The following is a 22,708-nucleotide window of genomic DNA, read 5'->3' as shown; positions in this document are numbered from 1 at the left end:
TTTTTTTATTGTGAGAATACCGTACAGAGGAGTTAAAATTACATGGGCAAGATAACGAGTACATTTCTTATCAAGCATTGTTGCCTCCTCGTTGTTTCCCCTTCTCATCCCTTCCCATACCCCAAAAAACATTTTTAACATCTCAGTTAAATCAGAAGATTGGACTCTATGAGATTATATACTTTGTATGATGGCTGTTAACCTATAAAGAGTATTTGTTCTTAATTTACTGGATTTCTAACTTCTTTGGAGGAAAACATATATCAACATGTGTTTTTTTTAATGTTCTTTTATTGCCACTTACCACAACAATGCTCGTTCTCAAAAACAGGTTATTCTAATATAGTTACCATAGTTTAAATCTTCTGAGTGAAAATTATGGGGTCCATTTCCCTTGTTGTTACTTGATTGACTCTCTATATATTGTGATTTTCAACATATATGTTCAATCATTTTCCAGTCTCTTCTTATTGCAACATATTATGATCATTTGTGTGATCATACAATGATCTCTTGCTTCAGTAAATTAACAAGCAAATATATGTCATTCCTCAGGTTGAAAACTTTGTAGTTGTGTTTCCTTAAGCACAAAAGCATGTTAATAAAATTTGAATATACTCCATGTGCTTGTTACTAGGTAAGATATATTTTTGTTGTAGTAATAAGAGCAACTGATATGAGGTCTTTGCATAGTAGACACAGGTGTGGAATCAGCCAAAGGATAAAGAAGACTGTAATTACAGCCTAGACAAAAATCTGAAAGTCAACTGCAAGTCATGGACCCATTCCTGTAAGGATGTGGACAAAGCATTGCATGGGAGGCCCATGCTCTTCAGCTCTATGCCTCAATCTGATACCTGTCATGAATATTATTTATCAGTCATAGGGTTACACTGTTATGTGTTACTTGATTGAAATTTAGTGTTAATGCTGGCTTTTAATATGCTAATAAAAACTGTTATGTAGTCTCAGATTTGAATAAAATTATCAGCACTTTCCTTTCTGCTTGTGAAGAAGCAGAAATTGAAGTTATATAATTCAATATTTGATATGTATTTAGGGTCATGTTGATGAGGAAAATATGAACAAAATTATATTCTTTGTTTTAAAATACACTTTCTTGGGGCTGGGAAGGTGGCTCAGTGGTAGAGCGCTTGTCTTGCATGCCTGAGGCCCTGGGTTTGATTCCTCAGTACCACATAAGCAAAAACAAAAAACCTGGAAGTGGTGCTATGGCTCAAGTGGTAGAGTGCTAGCCTTGAGCTGAAGAGCTGAGGAACAGCGCCCAGGCCCAGAGTTCAGGCCCCACAACCAGACCCCCCCAAAAAAATAATAAAATACACTTTCTTACCATCATAGATTTTCAAGTTCCATTCCTTGGAAGGAATAGTGTTATTTTCTTGATAAATCTTCATGCTTTCCTCTAAAATTCTGAAAGTTCTTAATGATTCCTGGTGTCTATTTCTCCTATAACTACCTAGGATCCACAAACATTAAATTCCTTAAATGATACTTAATGATACTTAAACTTAATGATATTTCCTTAATGATACTTTATTTTCAATGCATTTCTTACAAAAACAAAAGTTTCTAAAAGCCCATTGGATCATGGCAGGTAGAATATGTACTTAGCATGCAGGAGACTCTGAGTTCAAATCCAAAGAATTCCAAGACAAAAACAAACAAACAAAAAACCACTGATCTTTTTCATAAGGAGAAAGAGTGGTGATGATTCTGTAATCATTCATTTTGTGTAAAATATTTAATTATGTGGCTTTGGTGCCATTACATTGCAATACTAGTGTATCTGCTGACATTAAATACCACCAGAACTAGTGAATTTGCTGACATTAAACACCACCAGAATCTTCATATTCATCCATTGTGACAGTCACACATTTCCAATATTTTTTTTCAAAATACGTGCATCGAGCTATACATATATCTATTGCTAAAAACTCCTGGCATAAAGGCTGGGAAGGTGGCTCATGGTAGAGTGCTTGCTTTGCATGCATGAGGTCTTGGGTTCGATTCCTCAGTACCACATAAGTAGTAAAAGCCGAGAGTGGCGCTATGGCTCAACTGGTAGAACTCTAGCCTTGAGCTGAAGAGCTGAAGAACAGCATCCAGGCCCAAAATTCAGGCCCCCACAACAAACAACAACAAAAAATAAATAAAAAAAATAACCTCCCGGCATGAATCCTAGCACTTTGGAATCGGATCCCTGTCAATTGCTCTGCTGTCTTCTGCTTTCCTTGCTTCCTGATTCCATCTTTCACCCTGAGTTTCTTCTGTTGTTGTAGTTGTTGTTTTTATTTTTTTTAGATATATAAAAGGGGTTTCAGTTGAACATGTTATCTTAGGAGTACAATACTTCTTGTTAATTGTTAAAAACTAAAATTTCTCACGGACTAAGAATGTTGCATTGCTTTTCATATAGTTGATGTACATTTATCCTAAATTCCATTTCCTCAGAGCTGACTGCTCTGACCACATGTTTAAATCTATCTAGCTTATTGTTAGCCATTCCTTTAACATCACTTGGATTAATTCTTCAGAGCTTTTAACATGATCAAAAGTTGTGTGTTTATTTATTTATTTACAGACTTTACTATCTTTCTATATCAGCATGAGAACAAAATATATGCAGAGAATTCTTAATTACCATAATATATCACCTACAATGTACGATATGATCTTCTCTTTCCTTCACATCTCTTTACACATATACAAATACACACATATATTTCATAATTTAATATATACACAAAGTAAACATCATCAGTACATTATTCATTTTAAAGAAGGAGTGTGATTTTACAGTGTACTATAAAAATGAGTTACTTACAAGTTAAATTTATGTGGGATTTCTAATATAACATCAAAGTCAGTGGCACATGGGTCTTAATTCTAAATAAATCTAGCTCACTTTGCTGTATATAGGATTTATTCAAGTCTTGTCAAACATATGAGGATATATATACCACTTAATTCATACAACTTGGAGTCATGTTACTTTGGACATAACAATGATTAGAAATACAGAATCAGAGTGCAATGCAGTTACTCCAATACTAGTTCTCCACAAGACAAAACTACAAATAAAGCCCTGCCTTAATAAAATGTTGAAAGTATTCCACAGTTGATATCTTTCCTCTTCTTGAAATTTCTAAATTTCAATAAGTATCTTATCACCCATCTAACATTTTGTATATTAAGAATAAGCTATTCATCAATACTTCATAAAAACAATTATATAGATATTCACAGGTTTATTTTTATGATTTGTTATTACCTTTATGTAGTTGTACAAAATAGTTGCCATTCAACAAAGCAGTTTATGAACACAATGACTCTTGATCAATGTCACACTTTCGGTATTCTAACCCATTCTTCCTCTATCCCCCTTTCCTTACTCTTCTTAATTTTGGATGATATATATTGAAATTTTATGGAGCTCTTCCTCTCTTCTTTATCTACACTTTCCCTTTGACCTCACCCCACCCCTTGTACATGCTTCTGGTGTTAAGTTTGTTGAACTTTGACTTTGTCTTTCTAAGGAATTACCCTATTTGAATTCTTCCTTGGATCTACCATATTTCAGTTAGTACATTTGTATACCTGTATACTTGCATACCATGCAACATGTTTATTTATGTCTATAATCTCATGGGATTGGTTTGTGAGAATGTATGTGTGCATGTGTATGAGAAAGAGAAAGAGAGAGAGAGAGTGTGTGTGTGTGTGTTTCCTGGGGGGCTTGGATTGTGAGCCTGGGTACTATCCCTGAACATTATTTTTTTGTTAAGGCTAGTGCTCTCTAGTGCTCTAACTACTTGAACTATAGCTCCACTTTCCATTTGCAGATTTTGTGTGTGTAGGTGTGCCAGTCTTGGGACTTGAATGCAAGTTCTGGACACTGTTTCTGGGCATCTTTGCTCAAGGCTAGCAGAGATACCAATTGAACTACAGCTACACTTTTGGTGCTTAACTGAAGATAAAGGACATATGGACTCCCCTACCCATGCTGGCTTCAAACTCAGATCTCATCTTCAAATCCTCAAATTTCAGCCTCTTAACTATTTAGCATGGGCTAAAGGGATATTCTTCAGGTATAAAAACATGGCCTAACCAGTTCGAAGTTTCCAATGATGGAAATTCATTTCCTTTTATTTAAGTGGGCTATCAGGTTGATTGAAACCCCCAAGATTATTAAGTATATAGAAAGTTATACTTTCTACTTTCTAGTATGGTAAGTACAGAATAAGAAAAGAATAATCAACACAAAATATCTTCGACATATTTTCAGATAGCATTGCCGAGACATAAATATCTTTACTAACACATCTTAAGCATGGAAAATATTTTAAATTTGAAGGCTGAAGTATATCTTAGGTACAGAAAACAAGTTCAGCTTTTATGAGGATTTGAGAATGCCTGCTTACATATGTGTACATGAGACACACACACACACAACCTAATAGGTCTATATAGCTTATAAAACACTTAAAATATTTTTTTAGCTAGATGCTAGTCACTCATGCATGTGATGCCAGATACTCAAGATGCTGAGAACTTAGGATCATGATTTGAAGCCAGCCTGGGCAGGAAATACCTGAGATGTTTATTTCTAAAAGCCATTAAGCTGGAAGTGGATCTGTGGCTCAAATGATAGAGCACTAACCTTGAAAGTAGCTCAAGGACTGTTCTCAATCTCCAATCCATGAGTGCAAGACTCAGAGTAAGCATACAGAAAAACAAATAAATATTCATCTAATTTAATTAATATTATTTAGAATAATCATAATCTTCATTTATAATTTTATTGAAATAATTTCTTTATAATCATCACAATGTGGTCAGAATCAGCCCAGATTCACCTTTTGACTTTAAGTTTCTCATGCTTTAACTCACCATAACAAGTGCCTTTAACAGAAATTATATTAAAATGTGTAATTCCAGCATATTTCCAAAGTGTGTAAGCTTGCATAATAGATTAAATAAATAATAGTGATCATCTGTCTCACTTTACCTGAGATACCAGTGTGGACTTGTCTGTCCTATAATCACAGAGTCATAAATGGCATATAATATAGTGTACCCTATTGCACTCCAAATGCACTATTGCTTAGACCACAATTTGTAGGATACCTGTATATAATATTTCCTAAGAAAATGAAAAGAGGCTGGGTACCTGTGATTCACCCACGTAATACTAGCCACTCAGGAGGCTAGGCTCTAACAATCATGGATCAAAGCCAGCCTGAGCTGGAGGACATGTGAAAATCAATAATTTATAGACTACAAGTAAGCTATAAAGAAATGGAAAGCCTTCATGAATTCTGAGAAAGTGTTAGCTGAAGCATCCTTGTGAAGTGTTAGTCTATAAAATTAGTATGTAGTTGACAAATAATCCATTCACGTAGTGATTTGAGCCCTGCTATGGGTCAGCATTTATTCAAGGCCATATTATTCTCAATGAATGTCCTAGCAATCCCATTCCAATCAATGCCAATTGTGTTCCATTCCTTTGACCAATTTATTTTTCAAACAAATTGAAATCAACACCATCCCAATCAAGAGAAAGGGATTTTACTATCACACAGAATTTCAGTGACAATATGAAGATTGGGTTGGAATCCGGAAACCTGTTGTGAGACACTCCCTTGAAAGGCTATTAAATCATCTTTGTTTTCTGCTTCTAAACTGGGATGTATGTCTGTGCTTTATGCTTGATTTACAAGGATAAAAAAAAGATTGGGACAAGAACAGAGGTAAAGACCATTTGGACACTTCCTGCATTGAGTAAAGAGCCACTTATAACCATTCTTTATTTAGAGCACTCACACAAGCCACTGAAAACCAAATGGTAGTTTTCTAACCATGGTGTGTGACCCCTACCTTGCTTCCTGAAGTGAACTAGAGGAGGTCTAGTCCACATTACAAATTGGTCTTTGCCAAAGATGTAAATGAGTGAATTAAATAGGACTAATATAAATAAATTTAGAATTAAAGCAATGATTCAAGCTATATCAGACATAGTTAAGGTTAGGGATAGCAAGAGCCACTACAGAAAAAATGTTTATATAAACAATTATCATAACAACTTAGGAACATCCGTTTTTATATATTAAAAATGTTGCAAAGTACTTGCAGCTCACACCTGTAATCATAATTATTCAGGAGGCTGAGATCTGAGGATCATGGTTCAAAGTCAGTCTGGGCATGAAAGTCCATGAGACTTATCTCCAATTAACCACAAGAAAAACAAAAGTGATGCTGTGGCTCAAGCACTAAAGTGCTAGCCTTGTGAACAAAGAGGCTCAAGAACAAAGCCCAGGTTCTGAGTTCAAGCCCCACAACTGAAAAAAAAATTACATACACAGCAGCACAGAACATCTCAAAGTATAGCTTTCCTGAAACCATAATATAGTTGAAAATGTCCACTCCTTTTTTCAAATTTTCCTTCCAACATCTGGTCTGCTTCTTTTTCCTCCAAATAACTTCACCTTTTTGTTTAGAGCCCTTTTGTTTAGTGGCATGTGTTTAGAGCCTTTGACTTGTACATTCCACTACTTAATTAATATTTGATACTTATCTCATGGTTTTCCAGATACAGTTTGCTACTCATGAAAGGAATATATAAGCACAGAGAAGAAATGATACAAATCTAAAATTGTACTATTATTTACCATGTAATCTGCCCCTCATTGAGTGCTTTAAGTGAGTTTTATTATTTTCTCTCAAAATAACTCTGGGGCATAGTCCAAATTTATAAATGAATGATTTCCTGACTAGTAATTCATTAAGTCCATACAGTATGAGGTGGCAACTTCATTTAAGCTTATCTTTCCTACTCCCTTTATTTTATTAAATATCCTGATTTTCATTTAGATTACTGAAAGTAAGATACTAAAGTTGTGTTTTGTTTTATCTCAGCTCTATCTATTTTATGTAATTTTCTCTCTATATTCTAATCAATTCTACTTTTTTAAGTATTGGACAAAGGGGTTTCAATGCAACAAGGCAGATTATGAGTACATTGCATCTGTATCAATATCATACTTCTATCATTCACCCCCATATTTCCCAATCCAAACATTGAAATTACATAGTTTCCTTTTTACATAATGTACATGGAATAAAATTACTGTATTCACCTGTCCTTTATCTTTCCATTCATTTTAAAGGGAAAATATTCACATAAGAAAATATAATTTTTTTCTTTTTTTAAATTTTATTTTATTTGTGAACATACTGTAACGAGCTTTACAATGTCGGTGGGGGGGAGGGGGGGAAGGATTGGGTAGGGGGGGAGGGGGGAGGCTGGGAAGGGAGGTGAAAGGTAAACAAAGGAGGAGGATGCAATGCTTGGTAAGAAATGTATGCATTATCTTGCCCATGTAATTGTAACCCCTCTGTACAGTATGTTCACAAATAAAATAAAATTAAAAAAAAGAAAATATAATTTATTAAATTTCTATCATTATACCAAAATAATGAAGGCCATTGAAAAATTGGTTTTCTGAAAGGCTCCCGATATGTCAAAATTATCTTTTCTATTTAAATATTTGATGAGCACAGTTTTTAAATGTTTAAAAGATAATGATAGTGACATGGAATTGTTTTCCCACAAAAGAGAAGGGTAGTTCAACTTGACTGAATCATAAGAATAAAAATTGCAATTATTCCAATGAAGTACTTTCTAAATAATAAGCACAGAAATGGGAACACATTTTGTGTGAAACAGGAAAAGAGAGTGTCACTAAAGATTTGTTTTATAGCTATAATTTTAAGATATAACACTTCGAAATCTGTATCATGAATGCTTGTCTCAATGTCTAATTAGAGAAAAGACTAATCCTAGTGGACAGGACATAGCACCAGTACTTCTTTCTTAATACTGTCATGGATGACACAATAAAAAAAACCCAACCGTATCTATCACATTATATACCCTCCATTATGACAGAGATTTTTTATTTGAAGAGTACTGAGCACTGGAAAATTTATTCGGAGTCCAGAAACTGAACTTTTCAAAAACCACCTTTGTTACTTAGTTGAAAGTGGTATATTCCTTGTTCTCTCCTTTTTATGTAACATTTGTACATAGCTTATGAATTTTATTTGAGCATTGATTTTTATGCCAAACCATTTACATTTCTAAGATAACACTGAGAACACAAATTCTCTCTCTCACACACACATTCTCTCTTTCTCTCTCTCTCTCACACACACGCACACACACGCACACACACACACACACACACACACACACACTTTTTTTAACCAAAGCAAAGTTAATAAATGTGAAATCCTCTCTCCACACTCAAGATATCAAGGTAAGGAGGATACTTTTGAAAAATTGCTCTAATACATCAAAAACCATAAAAATCAATAAGCTGTAAAAGCTAAAAAGCTTCTTCAATTTTGTCCCTTATTGCTCGGTGTAGGTGGCCAGAGCCCAGAGAACAATCCAAGGTTGCAAAAAAAGCCATTATACAGCTAGTTGTATATTGCAGACAGTATGTACAGCCTGCCAGGCAGGGACAAGTGTGCATCTGCCAAAGAATGGGGAACTCTGAATGGCCTCTAAATTCCTGCCTGTTTGATTGAGAGCTGCAAAGTGTGCTTGAGAAAGCAGGCAGTGGAGTCTGTTCTTTTTTGTCACTTTTGTGTTGAAAATAAAACAGGCCCAAAGAGCATTTCCATTTCTTCCTTTGCTATTTTTCAGGTATAGCATGTGTAAAGTACTTTATGTTGGTGCACATTATTATCCCACTATAGGAAAGCAATAAAATATTATATATCATAATAAATAAAGCATATATTCAAATTGTGCAGGGCAAGAATAAACTAAGTTAAGCAATTTAAAGCTGTAATTTTTAGGACATGTAAAAAGCATGCAAGACTTACTCGAGTCATCCATTGATGGATATAGCTAAGGAAAGTTATTTTGAGCTAGTTTTGATCACACATCATGTTTTTTGGATAGTATTTTCTCTACTTATTTTTCTGTGCATGTATGTGTCTGTGTGTTTTTGGGGGGAGATCAAACACAGGGTCTCAACTTGTATACTACTGTTATTTTCTAGTCTATAACAATATTTTTGGTAAGATGCCAGCAGTACATATTTTGAATAAATCTGTATAGTATACTAATAAATTATTAAAATTAATTATGATATTTAACCAGTTTAAATGGAAAGAAGACAAAAAATGCATAGACGGAGTTCTTTCATCACCACAAATCATTTTGAATGTTTGCTGTAATATTATCAATGATACTTTTATTTTTATTCCCAATTGTTCTAGAATGTTGTGTGACATTGTACTTTTACACTGACTACAGAAAGGAAATTCCATTTGACTCTGCCTGTTCCTTTTCTTTTAATGTGATAGAATACAAACTTAGATTGATAGGGACACAAGTGGTTTTTTTCTTTCTTGCTATTATTCTAACATATTTATAATGCACCATGTGATTTTTTTCTTTCTTTGTATGTTTCTCCCCCATAATATAATCCCTGTTTTCATTGTATTTGATGTCAGGGCCCTGCATCTTGTATATACACTTCTCTAGCTTAGGGAGGGAAAGGGAAAAAACAAAATGCTTAAACAGGGATACAGGTCAACAGACTGTAACAATGAGATCTACAAGACACTATGTTGAAAAACGAACTTTACAATTTAGAGGTGGGGTGTAGTTGTGGAGGTGGGAGAGAAGGGATGATAGGGGAAAAACAAAGGAGGAGGCCACAGTGCTTGATAGGAAATGTATTCAATTCCCTTCTCATATAACTATATCTCCTCTGTACAGTATATTTACAATAAAAATGTATCTACAAAAGATTTAATAGGTATCTTATGACAAATCATCCCAAAAAATCTTCATAAAATCTTCAATTTCTAAATTTAATTATAGCATTTGGGTTGAATGAGGCTTATTAATTCTTTTTGTCTATTCCGCTCTCTTTTATTGTGCCTCCTTATACTTCACACTTTGGAATTCAATATTCCTAAGAGTCTCTTATAGCTAGAGTTCTGAATGCAAATTGAGTTTCAACATTTAGTATATTTTAAAAGAATTAAATTTAACAATAGGGCAAGTGCTTTCTCACTGATAATATGAACTATTTCCCGCTAGTTAGGCTATGAAACACAGAAAATTATTTCAGCAGCAGACTTGTAATATTTATTTATGACCAGGGATATAATGAGACAGTTGCTTTGGATATAGGACAGAACTTCTAATTTCAAACATTGCAGTATGTCCTCAGAAAATTTGCTCATAGCCATTTGTAATTGTCTGGCCCTTCTGACTACAACTGAATGGATGACTACATTTATGGGTCAGTTTTAAGGATTCTAAAATTTTCTCTTGATCATTACAAGGATTATCCTGGTCTGTCCTTTTATTGGGCCTACATACTCTTAATTAACTCTATGAGGTAATTTTATTGTTAAAGTAAATGCTATCATTTTTAACTCAACCCTGATAAATACAAGCATAGATATGATATAACAAGAAGAAGAAGAAAGAAACTGAGATGGATTTTCTAGGGGAAAAAAAAACCCTGTTTACTTTGAGAATAACAGCATCAATAAAAGTGTGATTAAACCCTGACTTGAATAATAAAATTACTGAGTAATATATTCACAGTCCTTTAAGGGTCATTGCGAATGCTTGAAATTTCATGTTAAAAGAATGAGTACCTCCGGGAGCCAGTGGCTCACACCTGTAATCCTAGCTACTCAGGAGATGGAGATCTGAGTGTAGCAGTTCAAAGCCAGCCCAGGCAGAAAGAAAAGTCCACATGAGACTTTATTTTTTCCTGTTGGTCGTGGGGCTTGAACTCTGGGCTGGGCACTGTTCCTCATCTCTTCAGCTCAAAGAGAGCACTCTAACACTTGAGCCACAACACAACTGTTTCTGGTGGTTCATTGGAGATGAGTCCCATCGGGACTTTTCTGTCTGGGCTGGCTTTGAATCACGATCCTCAGATCTCAGCCTCCTGAGTAACTGCAATTACAGGAATAAGTCACCAGCGCCCAGCCCCTTGAGACTCATATGTCCAATTAACCACTCAAAAACTGGCTCTGTGGCTCAAGTGGTAGAGTGCGAGCCTTGAGCATAAAGAGACTCAAGGACAATGCCCAGGCACTGAGTTCAAGCCCCATAACAAACAACCAAGCAAGCAAGCAAACAAACAAATAAATAAAATGAATACCAAGAGAATATTTTAGTTGTCTAGTTTTTAAATTTGAAAGTCAATGCAATCCCAGTAAAGGAAAAGTAATTTAAACACATACACAGTAAGTAAGACAAGCATGCTCATATAAAACTCTTACTTCCTATTTCATACTACTAACTCATATGCCAAATGTATTAAAAGTTCATATTGAATAAGTCAGTTGGCTAGAAAAAAACATGAGTATGTCAGGTAAGGAAATGATATGCTAAGCTGACCTTTTACTATATCTTTGTTATTTTTCACTCATTTTATATTTCACCCAGGCACTCTAGTGAAAAATACTATGAAAAATAATAGTGTCTTTATTGACTAGGTTTGCAATTATAGATTCCAGAATTATGTGGAGTAAATTCTTTCAGAAGAATAAATAACTCATAGTGTTTAGATAATTTAACTATATAAAAATCATCTACTTAAAACAAATGTAAATTATCCTGACTTGAATCTTAAGATATGGCTCAAGTGGTAGAGTACTGAGTTCAAAGAGTAGTACTTCCTCCCAAAAATAATCCTCTGAATTTTTCTGGTAATTAAACAGGCAATATGCATTTTCCTGTTATTTCATATAAAAATAAAATATTTCCATTTTACCAAATTTAAATGTTTATGTTACAGCTTAAGAAAAATGTTTATTACTATAATTATATAAGCAGCAATTCTAGAAATATTTCTTGTAATATTACATATGTAACTGTAACCCTTCTTTACACCACCTTGAGAATAAAATTAAATTTTTTAAAAAAGAAAATAATATTAGAAAGATTCTTTAAGTTTATAGACTGCTTTGAAATGACAGGGTTAAACTTTTTTTTCTGAAGTTACATATGGTATCGTTATTATCTCCAATTAAAAGAATGACAAGAAGTGAAAGTTATAAAACTGAAGTAAAATAACTATATGATAGTTTAGTTAATAATACGCAATCAGTAGGCACCAGTGGCTCTTTCCTCTAATCTTAAATATAGAAGGCTGAGATCTGAGGATCCGAGCAGTTTGAAAACAGCCCAGCACTAAAGTCCATGAGACACTTATTTCCAATTATCAATCAAAAAACTAGGGAACTGTGACTTGAGTTGTAGATCACTAGCACTAAACAACAAAGCTTAGGAAAATGCTCAGGTGCTGAGTTCAGTCTCCAAGAGCAGCACAGAAAGAGAAAAGAAAAGATTATGTAATCCATTTATAATTTCATAAAATAATAATTACTGTTTTTGTTCAAGAAGTATGGATTTTAAAAATAGTGTAAATTTTCATGTCTCCAAATGGGAAATTTATAGTAATTCCAATTTAGAATCCCCATAAATTTAAAATTTATTCTTATACACAAGTATAAATACGTATGTATTTTAGTTTTTCAGCTCCAATAAAATTTCTGCACATTGTGTTGCTGAGTTTTATTACTCAGCTATGACATATTGTAATCTTAAGATACTAATATTAAAGTTACATAAACACACACATATACACTCACATGCACATGCACACAGACAAAATACACATACTCTTACAATCTAGGTCCTTGAAATGTAAGTTCACATTTTTCTTATCATTTCATAGTAGACAGTACAACATGTTAAACAAAATAAGACTTCTCAAATGAATCATTTTGGAATTTTTCACTCTTCCTAAAAGTTACATTTCCTTCAGAATTTTTTCATATCTTTCTCCCACAGCCTGTTCAATTCCTGACTTATTGCTCTTTCTGTTTACATTATTCAACTTTTCTTCAGGCACAACTTAGTCTTTTCTGGACTTGTCCTGTTCTTCTTTAAAACTGTTACTTTTTTGCAGCAAAATCATAAGTTATAATCATACTACCCTTTAGTAGACAGAAAGATAGCTGTTATTAAATGCTTATGACTCACAATGTATCTTCTTGCAACCTATTGTAAATGCTCATTAATGACATAGAAATTACTATTAAAAAGAACAATTTGTTTACTTTAAATATTTGTTCTCATACTGGAAACAGACATTTAAATTAGGTAGTTTAATTGTACCGTGGATATGCTTTTCTACATGTGAAGAGACACTGTGTGTGTATTGTCAATAGTGAAGCTGAATTGAAGAAATATAAATGATATAAGTAAACAGAAAAGGCTTAAATAAACACATAATTCATCTTAAGAGGTACAATTTTAAGTTTAACAGGGAAATTTTATGTAAGAATTGATGGTAGTATGACAATATTTTTAGTGATGAGAGACACATTGCATAAAGTCTAAATAAGATACATAAAATGCTTAATTAAATATAATTTCTTTAAAGCTCAAGAATCATTTTTATGGTCTCTGTTCTGTCTTTCTTTGAAGGATACTAATAAGAACCCATTTTAATACATTTTTCCTCTGTGAAAAAGAACAAATGCTAGCTTGATAGTGAAAGGGGTAGTGAAATTTGCCTACAAGGCCTAATATCTACCAATCTACCTATTTATCAATTCAGAATCTACCAGGACAGGAAGTATTGCTATAACTCAAAAATAAATTACTGAGGCATCACATGTATTCATATAAATATTAATTATTAAATGTGCATAATAATCTTAAAATAATTGATCTTATATATTAATTAAACAAGTTTAAAAATAAGTGAAATTCGGGACAGGTAATCATAGATACCATCTGTAAACTATTTACTCATGAGGATGTAAAGGACCAGGGTTTGAAGTTTTTCTGTGAAAATAAGTTCACAAGACTATTTCTGCAAAAGATAACCAGCAAAAGACCAGGACTCAACTGATAGTCAATCTAGCAAGCTAGCTAAGCATATATGCAGTGCCAAGTTTAAAACTCTAGAATTTAAGGGGAAAAAAGAAAAGATAAGCAGAGTCTAAAAAGTATCTACACCCATTTGTACAAGCCTATGTAAAGCACCAGTCTTCTATATAATATAAAAAGTAATTTCTTGTTTTTCCATTTACAACAATATGGTTTTTAGTGGCTTAACATTGAATATTTTTCAGTAGGTTTTCTAATCATGCTTTCACACAGGCCTCTAAAGACATATGTTACTTCCTTTCATAGTTGACACAGCATAATGGAAAAGGTCAATGTCTTTTTGATTGACATTGTAATTCCATCCTTAATATAATAAATGTCCTTAAAAATTACTTCACTGTTAATGTATAACCTACCTCAACATAAAAATGATAATATATACCTTAAAGTGCTATTAGGAATAAAAAAGATGAACAAATAAATGTTCATAGTAATTTAATGCAGGATCATTGTATGTGTGTGTGTGTGTGTGTGTGTGTGTGAGAGAGAGAGAGAGAGAGAGAGAGAGAGAGTATATATGTATATATGTATATATATTCTACTTTCTTCCATTAATATGTCTATTAATATAATAAATGTCTGCATTGCTAAAGTCATCCTTTTCTAAATAAAAAAATTATTATCAATGTCAGGGGTTCTGTGTCCAGTGACATGAACAGAAAGAGAGATCTATAAAAAGCAACTGCTTTTTATAGATAAACTTAATCTGTATTCAGGATACAGATTGAATTTCCCTTTCTGGGCTCTGTCCTCTTATTGCTTTAAAACTAAATCCTAAGAAGATATTATTATGCTGTTCTATCCACAAAAGCAATCTAAAAAAATAAGTATAGCAACATCTTAGTATCACCATGGGTGAAGCCTCCTTCTCCATTTAGGCATTTATATTCTCCCTGTCAGTGCTTGTTCTTCTTGCTTCCCTAGTCTATCTTCTAAAATTACTTTGCCGTATTTCTGATTACCAATATCTTTACTGACTTCTTTAACACTATCTGTCCAGTTTTTAATATGTGGAAAATAATGCTTCATGACTATTAGAATATCCCACAAAATGTGTTGGGTCCCAACAATGTAGAACAAGTTAGAAAAAGTAGATATAAAAGCCCACAGACCTAGCGAGCATTGAATCTGTGTCTAGAATGCATCAACTGCTGGGCCAAGGAAGTAAACCAATTTACCATTTCTAAGAGTAGATGGCTTCAAGTTTTGGTAAAGAAATGGAGAGACAGCTAATGCTTTTAGAAAGCTCTCTTAATGGAGACTAGAAATTTAGTTTTTAAATGTGATTGGCAAGTACTCAAGACTATCCGGTTAGAACTAAAAACAACATTGAGCTGAAAAGAGCAAAATTAGACAAAACAGAAGCCTTTTCTGAAAGTATTTACTTTCTCAATGTAAAAAGCATGTAATAAGTTGGACTCTTTAATCAGGGTCAAGAGTTTTATTAGGCTTCAGTAGAAGTAAACATGTCCTATAGTTTTATGATCAATAGTGATAGACTTGGCCAAGACTTGGCTATTCTGAATAAATTCTCAGAACAAAGGGACAGTGTTACCTTGGAAAACATTATAGAGCAAAGCACAGCACATTTGATGGATTATAAGTTGAACTGAGAAATTTATTACTACTAATAGTTTGGTTTAGAAAGTATCATAATAATGTTTAAAGTATTAGAAATGAAATATTCCTTAACACAACAAAGTCAAAGGTGTGACAACCCAATGCAGTTGATAATATTGGGTAGGGCTATCATAACTTTCCTAAGAATTACCTTCTATTTTTACTACTTAACTAAATCTATCCTTATTTGTATATGAGCATTTTACTTTCTGAATTGTAGATCATATAAACATGATGTTCTTTACATGATATTGACTATGTGAGCAAAATTGTCTGATGCTTTCTCCACTTTGGTTATATATTTAATGAACTGACATTATTATTGCTATGATAGTCACAGGCAGAAGAAAAATAAACATATAGATCCATTTCTCGATTCATTTATGACATAGTGTACAATGAAATTAGTTACTAATCTCTCTGGCAACTTCATTTCTAAAACAAACATCGTGGGATTATTATAAAGATTAAATGAGCTGATTAATAAAAAGATGTTGGCAAGTGCTTGGTGCACTGTAGAATATAATAATAGTTAAAGTTAACATCAGCATTTTGGTATCAGCCAGGGACAATATACTGGAAGAGCTGAGAGGGGAACATGTTTATGAAATGGCAAGAAAGCACAATTTGTTTGCAACATAAGCCAAATCTGTTATGAAACTAATTTTATGTCAGAGTAGCAGAAGTACCTGGTAAATAGATGTTCTTATAAACCTTTCTAAGTATTCCAAAGCCAAGCCAAAGTTATTACTTTTTTCCAATAAATCAGATAAATAAGAGTTGTGAGTATATGTGTGTATGTATACGAATGTGTTTATATACGTGTATGAAAAAGTCTCTTCCTTTCTTGATACATATGTAAATTAATTTCAGAAGTTCTCTTCACCTTCTAATCCAGAAGACAATTTCTCCAAACAAAAAGACAAAAGACAGTTCATGACTAAGTTCATTACTTCTTTAAAAGTCTAGAATTTGTTATTCTCAAGGAAAGCAGCTCAAGGTGATTTTTAAAGCTCTTTTCTAATTATTCTTTAACTAGATGTAACATACTTACTACTACTATCCAATAGTACACCCCTTTCCTGGGACATTTCTTAAATTGTCTTCTGTGCTTCTAATTCTAGATTGCTTACTACTTAGCCTTGAACTTTGAACTTCTTAAACTCCATGAGCTGTACCTAAACAGCTTTTGCTCAAGGCTGGCACTCTACCAATTGAGCCACAGCACGACTACGTGCTTTTCCTGTGATTAATTAGAGATAAGAGCCTTGTGAACTTTCTTGCCCAAGCTGGCTTCAAACCACAATCCTCAGATCTCAGCCTCCTGACTACTCAACTGTTTAATCCATCAAGTCCTTGCATTCATTTTAAACAATTCAAATAGACTCACATTTTATATTTGACCAGTTTTGAAACCTAAAGCCTATCATATCTTATTTTTTAAATACTTGAACAATGTAACATTCATCTTTTGAAAAATCCATTTTCTTCAAAACTCTCTACCATTTCATATTTCTGGGAATATAGCATATCCACAATCAAGGTCATAAATTCCTCTAAAAATACCATTTTATACTACTTATGGCTCAGACCATTTCCAGTACCTGCTTAATACTGAGTAGTTATTTGATAAAATTAAAGGTCGCTTTTGGCTTAAAACCTCAGAACAAATGTACAAGATTTTAAATATTTGAAGAAAAATAAAAAACACAATTTTAATACTGTCTTTTCTCTGCATCTTTATACACTTTATAAAGTATCTATGCCTGGCACTGGTGGCAACTCAAGTGGCTGAGATCTAAGGATCACGGTTCAAAGCTAGCCTGGGCAGCAAAGTCCATGAGACTCTTATCTCCAATAAAGCACTAAAAAACCGTAGGTGGCATTGTAGCTCAAGCAGTAGAGTATTCGCCTTGAGCTGAAGAGCTGAGGGACATTGCCCAAGCCCAGAGTTCAAGCCCCACGACGAACAACAACAAAGAAAAAGGTCAAATACTTTCTGTTAAGTGTATATGCTCCATAAATTAAAGTTGAATAAATCTTTTAAAAAGCCAAATAACAAACTTTGCTATTTGTACATTATAATAGTACAAACATAATATCAGTCGTTAATTTGTCTTGTCTCTCAGATCTGAGGATAGCAATTAAAAGCCAGACCAAGTACAGTCTTATTTCCAATAGGAGGGGGAGCGAGAGGGGGAGGAGGTGGAGGAGGGAGAAGGAGAAAGGAGGAAGGAGGAAGGAGGAAGAAGGGAGAAGGAAGGAGGAAGGGGGAGGGGGAGGAGGTGGAGGAAGGAGGGGGAGGAGAAGGAGGAGGCCAGGCAGAATACTCAAGCTTGTTTTATAGTTATTGCCATCTCAAATTATTGTTTAATGAAGAAATGCCTTTTCTTACTTGAGCCAAACAATACATATAATAATAGGACTGATTTTTTAAAGAAGTTATTTCCAAAGTTCCTTCATATTCACAGTTTTTACAATATCAAATAGAGAAACTGTATATATATATATATATATATATATATATATCATATATTTCTTTGGGATTATGAAGAAATTATTAACATTCCAAGTAAATCTTTACTTGGAATTTTATACTTTTGTATAAAATTTTGTATAAAATTACTTTTGCAATTTTATGGTTTATTCTGGAATAATCTTTTTAATTGTCTATTTGAAAGTTTATGCTTTTCCACAAACTTATTCCCATAAATAAGCTCAATTAAACATTATTTTTAAAATAAGGTCCATTAAATTTAGAAGTGCAGTGGGATTTTTCACTTCTTCCAATGTTGCTTTGTGTTGTATATAAATCTGAGTTCTAGCCCAGTTGATGAGCTTTCATCCAGCTTTGAGTTGAATCATTTTGATGTAAATGTAACCGAGAGGTACAATGCCAAGCTGAGCAGTCAAGTGCCTGCTCCTATCTAAATTTTTAGATACCTGATTGCAATTCCAGACTCTAAATAGCATATTCTAAATAGAAATTTAGAAGTTAAATGCTTTTGCAAACAAAGAAACCTGGTGCGGTGGTTAAAAACTCTCCAATCTTTCCTACCTGTTTCCTATTTGCATGTAAAAGTCTCTTGAGTTTAAAAAAAAAGAGAAAGTAGATTATTTCCTTAAGTTTACCATAAAAAAGAAGTATATTTTATGACAATGTTGTAGACTTATCACCATGAAATAAGTTATATTTGATTAGAAATGTTAATTACATTCATAAAGAGAGCTGAGATGCTAACAGCTAATTACTCACAAAGGGAAATTAAATCTAATTTTCAAACTGACATTGCTACCTGGTAATATTTTTATTAAGCAAAAGAAAATCCAATATGCCGTATTAGAAATTCAAAAATTTTAATAGGGAAACAAGGGCATAAAAATGAGATTAGGGCTGGAATGTGGCTTAGTGGCAGTGTTTGCCTAGCATGCATGATGCCCGGGGTTCAATTCCTCAGTAATCACATAAATAGAAAAAGCCAGAAGTGGTACTGTGGAGCAAGTGTTAGAGCCTTTAGCAAAAAAGCTCAGGGGGGGCTGGGAAGTTGGCTCAGTAGTAGAGTGCTTGCCTTGTATGCATGAAGCCCTGGGTTTGATTCCTTAGCACCACATAAGCGAAAAGAAAAAAGCTGGAAGTGGCACTGTGGGTTACGTGGTAGAGCGCTAGCCTTGAGCTGAAGAGCTGAGGGATAGCGCACAGGCCCAGAGTTCAGGCCCCACGACCGGACCCGCCCCCCCCCCCAAAAAAAAGCTCAGGGGCATTGCCCAGACCCTGAGTTCAAGCCCCAGAACTGGCAAGAAAAAAAAAAAAGAAATTAAAGTCAATGAGTACCAACAATACATTTTTCAGTGTATAAAGTTTGTGTTTTATTTTGTTATTGTCTATTAGCAGCTAAACTCAGTTATAAGGATGCATTAAAGAAATCCTGAAAAAAACATTATCAGCTAGATTTTTAATAAAGAACTACAAAGTGGAATTTGCCTTAGATGTTGAAGCCTGGTGAACTATTTATAATTATACATCATTCTAATAATCTATATGTGTCTGTATTCAATTTTCACTAATGACCCAAGATTTCTTCATTCAATTCATCATGAAATAAAGCTTAAAAAGTTCTTGAAAGTTTCATTCCTACTTAGTCAAATATCATTGCAATAGCATCATTGGCCTGAAAATAAGAATAAAACATCAATTTAAGGGTATATGATATATAATATCTAAATACTATGATAGATATATATTACATAATTGTACATATATAGTATATGATATGCTATATTATATAATACATTGATATATAGTAGAATTAATATTACTTTAAAATTAAATAAGTGTATTTGAATAATAAATAATTTAGTTAATATTAAATTGGGTTATTGAGTGTAGTTAAGCATTATGAATATATAATATAACAAATTTTTAAAGAATCTACTATGCATATATTTACCACTCTAATTTATTTGAACTCACATAATCTTTTTTTTTTTTTTTTGTCCGATCGTGGGGCCTGAACTCTGGGCCTGGGCGCTGTCCCTCAGCCCTTCAACTCAAGGCTAGCACTCTACCACTTGAGCCACAGCGCCACTTCCGGCTTTTTTTTTCCTGCTTATGTGTTGCTGAGGAATCGAGCCCAGGGCCTCATGCATGCAAGGCAAGCGCTCTACCACTGAGCCACCTTCCCAGCCCTCATATAATCTTTTGAGTTTGAGCTGAGTAAGTACAAGGTGATTCTTGGAACGATGATTACGCTGGGATAAGGAAACATTGGATGTGATGGATGGGTTCATTATCTTTATGGTTATGAATACTTCATTCATATATACGTATTTAAACTTATGAACTATGCATGTTAAATACATGCAGTTAATTTTTATATCAATTTAATATCAATAAAATGATTTTGTTATTTTTAAACGTCTTTTGACTTATTGCTGCCCTATTGTATTGTGAATGCAAACAGAAGTTCCAAATTCAAAAATTGAAAAGGTAAAAAAATCATATTTAGTAATAATGTGAGTGAAATATAATTCTCCAATATAAAAGTAAAAAAGAAAATTCACCAGATGTCAAGTTTTCAAGAATAAATTCTTATATACCCTGTTCGTTTTTCCCTAATTGTAGGCTTCGCAATATTTTAAACAATATTTACTGTAACCCTATACTGTTTAAGCTAGACGGTCTTCTCTACAATACTTAAAGCTCTTTTTCTTAAAAGACTTTGCACTTCTCAGAATGTCTTAAATGTGCTAGTTCATGAGTGTTCCTATTTGGACAGCATACTGGTATTTATTATGTTCTATTTAGCAAAGAAGAGTTCAAATACAGGTTTAAAGAATTGTGTTTCCTGCAAACAATGAGGAGACAACAATGCTTGATGAGAAATGTATTCGTTATCTTGCCCATGTAATTGTAACTCCTCTGTGCTGTATTCTCCCAATAAAAATGAATAAATAATAATAAAAAAGAATTGTGTTAATTTAAGTTGGTCCCATGTAACAGTTGGGTTAACAACAAAAGAATATTGCTCCTAAATTATACATGCTTTTTTAAAGGAGGAGAAGAGAAAAGAAGAGAGAAGTCCACATATTTTTAAGAAGATAGTAGAGTGCAAATATTTCATTTTCCAGAAACAATGTAATATAATTTAATGTGTTTTACATTTGGAGTAATTGATGTATTTTCCATTTTATCACAGGAAATAAACTTGTATGTGGTTTTTATGGGTTTCTTGAAATGCATCACACATTCCTCATACAGCTTTTCTGTGAAGAAACACAATGACCTAAAGTTTGGGTTTGGAAGTTATTACTAACATTTTTTGTTAAAATAAAATGGGCAATTGATCCAATTAGAAGATAGAGAGCTGCAGAAGCCAGAAAACAATCACCAATTTCCGAACTTTAAAAGACAGAGTATCTACTTTTAAAAATGAGTATCTACTCACATTTGAAAGAGTGGGTGAGACCAGTCATTGCAGCTCAGAGGTCCAAAGGTGGAAGAGAATTGTCAGGAGGTAGATTCATACAAAACTGATAGTTTTGCGGTGTAATAGTGTTCCTGAGGAAGGGAACTACAGTTCACTGGGAAAGGAATTACATCAGGGAGATCTCTCAGGCGAGTTTTCCAGAAATGTTCTCATTCAGCACAGCATATTCTGAATTATCAGTGTTCTGTACAATCTATTTGCTAAAGTGATAGATATTTTTTTAATTGTCAAGGGGATGTACAGAAGGGTTACAATTGTGTAAGGAAATAAATATATTTTTGTGTTAAACCTGTTATCCCTTCCCTCGTTTTTCTTGTACTTCCCCCCCCAAAACCTCTTCCCAAGATGTACAGATCATTTCCCACTTATTGTCTTGTGTATATCGCTGATGCATTGGTTCCCCCCCTTGTCCATTGTCTCACAATGCTGTTGTTCCCCTTTCCTTCCCTAATTCAAATAAATGTATTTCCAATGCCCTGGTACCAAAATCAAATACAATGACAACAGCGGATATATCATAGGGAGAAGAACACACAAAAGAAACAAAAAAATCACATAGGGGGGAGGCGACAAGATGGCGGAGGAGAAGCTGGAATCTGAACAAGCTCTCGCATAGAAAGCAGTTTTAGAGTTCCAGTGAACAGTCCTAAGCCAGAGAAACACACCAAGTGTGCCATCACAGGACAGAGAGTTAGACAAGTGAGAGAAAGCCAAGGCAAGAATACACATCTGAGCACCAGCCAGCCGGCGGCGGCGGAGGCGGCGGCGGCGGCAGCGGCGGCAGGGTCGCGGTGGAGACCTCAGCGGGCTATCAGCGGTGGCAGGGTCATGGTGGAGACCGCCCCGGGGCTATACCTGAGCGCTGAGAGTCCGGGACGAAGGAGCCAGACGCAGCTGGTGAGCGGATTCTACTCAACACCAGCAAGAACCGACAAGGAGCAGACAGCTTCATCCCGCAGTTTGCAGACCAGAGACGACCCAGGATCCAAGACTCGGCGTGAGTAGAAGCCCGACATCCTCACTCCTTCTCAGGGAGCAGAGGAGGGAAGGCCACCCCTCCCCCCCC

This window comes from Dipodomys ordii, unplaced genomic scaffold (genome assembly GCF_000151885.1).
Source record: "Dipodomys ordii isolate 6190 unplaced genomic scaffold, Dord_2.0 Scaffold59, whole genome shotgun sequence".
In the NCBI taxonomy this organism is placed as follows: Eukaryota; Metazoa; Chordata; class Mammalia; order Rodentia; family Heteromyidae; genus Dipodomys; species Dipodomys ordii.
This window is presented reverse-complemented; position numbering follows the sequence as displayed.